Genomic DNA, 6,756 nt, shown 5'->3' on the forward strand with positions numbered 1-6,756 from the left:
ATTACAGTTTATGTTTTAGTTTACACTCTGTTCCACACAATTTTGTAGGTTATGACAAAATATATAATGACCTATATCCATCCCTGCAGTATCATTGCAGGACAATTCCAATATTCCAAAAAAACCCCCTCTCTTTCCCCTCAGAACCCTTGGTGGCCACTGCCTTGATATTAATGATAAGAGTTCTTCCATTGCTAGAATAATAATAAGTCTACTTTGATCCATTGTTCATTTTCCAGTCTTTGGATATGGGGATGGTGATGATGCCCACTCTGCTTCTAATTGATAGGGAGTTTAGATCCTATGGGGCAAATAGATGGAACCATCTAGCTTATAGTTGCAGACTCTCTCTGTTCCTTGGGATGGGCATTGTCCATTATAATCTCCTTCTTAGTTTTCCTGGGTGAGTGAGTTTCCTTTTTATTTTTATTGCACTTTGCTCACAGTGAGACAGGTAAATCTCTTATCCTCTAGTGAGCCTCATGAGAGTTTACCCAGTCTCTTGGCATCTTGCCTTTTTTTCTAGGCAATGCTTTGATGGACAAGGTTTGTATTGGGTATATTTTGGAACATCATCCCTGAGTGTAATCTGTTCTCACAGAATCTTCGTCCATCACTGAATCAGTAGTGAGTCCCTGCCTCCCCTGCAAGTAATCTGGGCCAATCAAATTGCTCCCCTGGAAGCTGCACTAGGCCCATGAGATCTGAGTTGACTGCCCCTGGACTCTGCAGCAGAACAGTTATGGGGCAGAAACGATCTGGTGTTGGCTGCCCCTTTAGTCCAGGAGTAGATTGCTAAGAAAGCAGAGGAATCCACTTGGCAGAGAGGAGAGTGAAGCAGAGGTTCAAAGAAGAGAGCTTGGGGCCTTGTGAGGGTGAGTGGAAAAGTGCAGTTACTGGCTGGTGGCTTCCTAGATACCAACACTGTGAGACTGAGCCCTCCAGAAGCTTTGCTCCTTCTCTAGGACAACCAGCATGGGTGTCATCCTCTGACATCCAGGATAGCCCTGAGTCCTTGGCTGCAGGCCTGGGATGAGTAATGTCTACAGGTCCTGAGACAATCTTCATTGCATTGCTCCCTGCTGGCAACCTCTGTCTCATGCTCAGTACAAGAAGGAAAGCCAGATACCACCTGCAAAGCTCTGAAGTTCACTTCTTCTTTCACACTCAGCTTCATAGCTGCTGAATGACACCAGTTATTCACTGGGGTAGGGATGGGAACATGAGGCAAGGGACTGCTCCCTTGGCATTTCTCCTCTAGTTTGTTCTGTTCATCCCAGCCTAGCTAGAGAGCAGTTTTCCTCCTCCTTGGCACCACTTCTCAGAGGAGAGCCATTGTCTCCAGGCCCAGTTGCTTTGCCCATCAGTGCCCAGCTACTGGGGATCACACCCCAGTGGCCTTCTTGTTTAGGGAGTATCATCAATGAGAAGCTTTTACTATCAAGATGTGAGGGAAGGGAATCAGGCTTCCACGGGGAGTCATGCTTCAGCAGAGACACAGACCTGGCTGAGTACCCCCAGGGGGTTTCAGCAAGGCTTTGTGCATTGGGAATGGGTGCCAGGGAAGGTGAGGATAAAGATGGTGGCATGTTATCTGTTTTCTAACCCAAAACCCTGGACACAGAGAGAGCTCTAGGGAGAGAAACTTGCAGAAGAGGTTGTAGGAGCTGTTTTTCTGGGCCTTATGTGAGACCCAGTGGCCCATGCAACATGACCCTGGGGCTATATTACTTTACTACTGCTGCTGTATCAAATGTCCACAAATTTATTGGCTTAAAACAATGCAAATTTATTATCTTGCAGTTCTGGTGGAGGTCAGAGGTCCAAAATGGTTCTCACAGAACAAAAACCAAGATGTTGGCAAAGCTGTATTTCTTCTGGATGCTCTAGGGGAGAACCCATTCCTTGCCTTTTCCAGCTTCTAAAGGTTTCCTGCATTTCCAGATTTTAGAGGACCAGGGTTACATTGCTCTGAACTCTGTATCCATCTTCACCTCTTCCTCTCTGACTCTGGCCTTCCTGCTTCCCTCTTACAAGAACTCTTGTGATTACATTTAGGGCCCATGGAATAATCTAGGGTAATTTCCCCATTGTAAGATCCTTTACTTATTCATATCTGTTACGTCCCTTTTGCCATGGAAGGTAACACATTCACAGGTTCTAGTGATTGAGATGTGGGCATCTTTGTGGGGTCATTATACAGTCCACCACAGAGATCCTGTGGCAAAGTTTACCAAAGAGTCTGATTCTCCCTGGTTCTGCTTCGAGCTCAGCAGAGCTCATCACAAGCAGGTGGTCAAAAAGTAAAGGCCCAACCTGATCCTGGAAGGCAAAGTCCAGGTAGGGTAGGGCAATCGCCATCCAACACTCTATTTCCTCCAACAACCTTCTGCCCAGCTGTTTTGCTTAAATATCCCACCTCCCATGAGATATTTCAGAAATTCCCTTTCCAGTATCCCTTACTACAAGGGCAGGGCATATGACCAAGTTCTGACCAGTGGGACTTGAGACATTGCCAGGAATTTTTGGAAGATAATTTCTTCTCTGATTAAAAGATAAGAGAGATGACTGGGAACTACGTTTGGGTGCTCTTATGTGAGGATGATCCTTAGATCTTCTACAGTCATTTTGCAACCATGAGGGGAAGATGGAGAACACTGTGAGATGCCAACCCAACAGCGACTGAGCTACTGAAAATCCACCAGCACTTCCTGCCTTTGTATTTACTATCAGAATAGAAAAATAAATTCTTATTGTTTAAGCAATTGGTATTCTAAGAGCATTTTCTGTTAAAGCTTCCTAACAGAACAGGGAAGCAGGGTAGCTTTAGAGGATGGCAACAACAGTGACATTAGGAGGCCGTACCCTTAAATGGGAAGATAAAACAGTGAGGGTGTGGTGCTTAGGAACAGGTTGACTATTTCCAGGTCACTGAAGGCATTTTCTGAATTACTTAGAGAAGAAAGTTCTCAGTGACCTAAGAGCCTGTACTGGTCCAGTGAAGTCTGAATTATTATTGTTTAGTAACCACATCTAACCCATGGGCTGTGAGGCCTGGAGAAACTCAGGCTACTGTTGCATTGAGTTGCAAGGCTGGCATGTTTTCAGGACTAATGAAGTCCTGGAAATGCCAATGAGATCTGAGAGTCATAATTTCTGCTCAGTCACACAGAAGAAAAGGAAACTGTAAAGGAGCAGGGCCCCAAGGCATTAGCAAAGAGATAAGGGCAGGAGGAGATATGAAAGGGTAGTTCTTGATGAGTTGGCATGAATTCCCATGTACTGGGCCCTGTGCAGGGCTCCTTTTCTTCCTAGCCTGAGCAGTAAACATGGGAGAGGCCTCATGAGAAACAGAGCTGCCCTAGATCCATTGACAGAAAAAGCATCTTAGCAGAAATGAAACCATCATGCCCCAAGGCTGTGAATTGGAAACCCTCAGCCTTCACCTACACAATCTCAAAGTGTATTGGGAAGGATGAAGGCCCAGACTTCCTGGACTAATGTCGATGGCTAGGGTTCGAGTATGAGATTATAAGAGTTGACTAAGAGATTTCAGGGAAACGGACTTGGCCCAATGGATAGGGCATCTGCCTACCACATGGGAGGTCTGTGGTTCAAACCCAGGCCTCCTTGACCCATGTGGAGCTGGCCCATGCACAGTGCTGATGCGCACATGGAGTGCCATGCCTTGCAGGGGTGTCCTCCGTGTAGGGGAGCCCCACAAGCAAGGAGTGCACCCCATAAGGAGAGCCACCCAGCATGAAAAAAAGTGCAGCCTGCCCAAGAATGGCGCTGCACACACGGAGAGCTGACACAACAAAGTGATGCAACAAAAAGAAACACAGATTCCCGGGGCCACTGATAGGATAGAAGTGATCACAGAAGAACACACAGTGAATGGACATAAAGCGCAGACAACTGGGGCGGGGGGGGGGGGGGCGGGAGGGGAGAGAAAGAAATTAATTAAATAAATCTTTAAAAAAAAAGAGAGATTTCAGAGAATATCTAATCTAATATGAACATGCTCATTTTATAAAAGAAAAATCCAAAGTCCAGAGAAAGGAGGTGTTGTGCAAAGGTCACAGAGTCAGTCGGCAGCAGGACCCATGTCCTGTGAAGCCTGGACCACGTTCCTCCATCTGGGCTGCTGTTTCCCCCTTCAAGGAATATGCAACCTGCCCAGCACTGTGAAGTCCTTGGAAGGGGGAATAGCCACCAGAGCTCTCTGCCTTTCCTGCAGAAACCAAAACACCAAAGTACACACATGAACTTCTTGAGGGTATAAGCCAAGTATTGTTCTTATGTTTTCATAGATGAGCAATTGAGGCCCAAAGATATTGAGGATTTTTCTTAGGACTCATATTGTCTCTCACTTGGCCCACACAACACACTGCAAGCTCAGGCAAAGCCGGAGCCCAAGGAAATAGGGACAGAAAGTCCTTATCAGTGATGCACCTGAGTATATAATGATCATCAATCCAGCTCAGAGAGAGATGTGAACCTCAGCCCTGTGCAGACCCCTGGGTAAGGGTGGGTCTTGATGCACAGTGTCTGTTGGGTAGGGAGGTCTCATCCAGCTTTCTCATTCAAATTGGTAAGTCTAACCTCAGAAGGAATCTCTCCTTCAAGATAACTCTTCCAAGAGCAGTGAGTTACTTTTATTCTTTATACTATTTATTCTTGATGTGATTCTCTGTCCAGAGTGTTAGAAAGATGAATTAAAGCCACAGGGTGAGTCAGGGTGCTGTAATATAGTTTCCTTACTCTCCTATTGGTGTGCTCTGACTGAATCCCTGCCCTGCCACTACCACTGCTGGCTTTCACCCTAGAAACCTGAATATCTCCAAAGGAGGATGGGAAAGCCAGGGGCACAGGACTACTGGGTCCTGTACATATATGTTCTCATTTAATATCAACCTCACAAGGATATTATGAAAATATGTTCACCCTGTTTTAAAGAAAGGGAACTTTAAAGTCATGCTTTTTTTTTTTTATTAATTCAACATATATTAATTAAGGAACCAGACCCTAAGCTATTGGACAGAAGAGTAAGCAGAAAGCTAACTGGCCCTTTGCGGGCAGCGGAGGGCCTCCGGGAGGGTCGGCAGTTGGCCGGCGGGCTCTCCGGATGGGGGCTGCCCCGCGGTCGAAGGAGAGGAGGGGGTTCGGCACGAAGCCGTTGGGCCCTCGCTCTCTCCACTCAGGCACGGGGGACGCGCGGTGCAAGCAAGAACACCACGGAGACAAGGTCTGGGCACAAGTCTGCTTTATTGTTTAAGGGGACATGGTTTTATAGGGTCTAGGGATACGTAAAGGGACTTGATTGGTGCCGGCGGGTGCTGTTGCTTGCGTAGACGGTTACTGGACAGTAGGCGGTTACTGGACAGTAGGTGGTTACTGGACAGTAAGCTGGCTAAGAGGTTAGGAGCAAGGGAGGGGAAGGGGAAAGTGTGGGCTGTCTAGATAACGGCTAGGCGGAAGACGGAGAAGGGGAGAAGGAGGGGCAGCGCCGGCTGCCAATACTGGGCGGGAAGGAGACGGGGACAGCCCTTGTCTTCATGGAAACTTTAATTAGGAGAGAAATGATAAATAATCATAATAGCAAATGGAAAATTTGGAGCCAAGAAAGGGAGAAAGAAAATGGTAAATTAAAATTGTGGGAGAAACTATGAAAGAGAGAAAGAACAACTTTCTCTATAAAACTTCCATGTGATCTTGCAATGGAGGATGTGACCCAGGGAGTCAAAATGACCCTCAAGTTGAGATCAGAATGATTAGTAAGAGACAACTTGGGATAGAAGGGAACTCCATACAGAGTAACAGCACATGCAAAGGCTAGGAGCATAAGGAAGAATAGTAAGTACAAAGATCAGTGAAGGGCAGCTTGGCTGGATGTAGGAGTGAGGGAAAGCATATCTTTTTGGTCATGAAAGGGGAGCGGTAGCAGTGGGAAGCCATGGAAAGATTATTGAGTAGATACTGACACAATTAGCTTCATGCTTCAATATAATCATTGAAGCTATAAAGTAAAGGAAACATTAGAGATGGGGGAAGCATCGGTGCTGAGGTCCAGATATCAAGTTGCAGAACTGAATTCAACCCAAAACCTGAGCTGAACCCACTATATTCTAAGCCACATAGGTGTCCTGTCCTACCTGTTCCATGAGACTTGTTTAAGAAATACTCTACAGCCTTGTGCCTAGGAAGGGTTACCTAGAACAGTGTGTTTGGATTTTTCCAGAGTTGACCTCTGAAAGAAAGGCGTTTATGCCCAAGTTTTGACATTTTCCAGCTTATGGCTGTACTTGCCTATCAGTGCCCATAGATCAGATCCTCTGGGGGTAAGCTCTACCCTCCATCTCAGGAAGATTATGCTAAAATTCAGGTTCAATGAATCATTGCACCCTCAGTCCCTGGAGAAGACAAGGTTTCTATTAGCCAAGTTGAAAATCAATACCTACCTCAGGTTTCTGGAGCTAAATAGGTTAGAGATGTAGGTGACAGAGCTGTGCAAGTCAAAACTTTATGTTATATAATGCTGCATAATTTTTTAAAATGTTAATTTGTTAGAATGTCATGATTTTTACACACATGTAAATAAAGTTAATGAATTTTATTCTTCACATCTGATTTAAATTGTAAAACAATCAAATTACTTTTCAGGTAATACTTGGGCCAAAATCAAATAATATAGCAAGTCATTATAACTTTAGAAAAAGAAACTAATTTGAATATGTGATTTAGAGCCATTAAAAG

The sequence above is a fragment of the Dasypus novemcinctus genome, chromosome 18 (genome assembly GCF_030445035.2).
Source record: "Dasypus novemcinctus isolate mDasNov1 chromosome 18, mDasNov1.1.hap2, whole genome shotgun sequence".
Classification (NCBI taxonomy): Eukaryota; Metazoa; Chordata; class Mammalia; order Cingulata; family Dasypodidae; genus Dasypus; species Dasypus novemcinctus.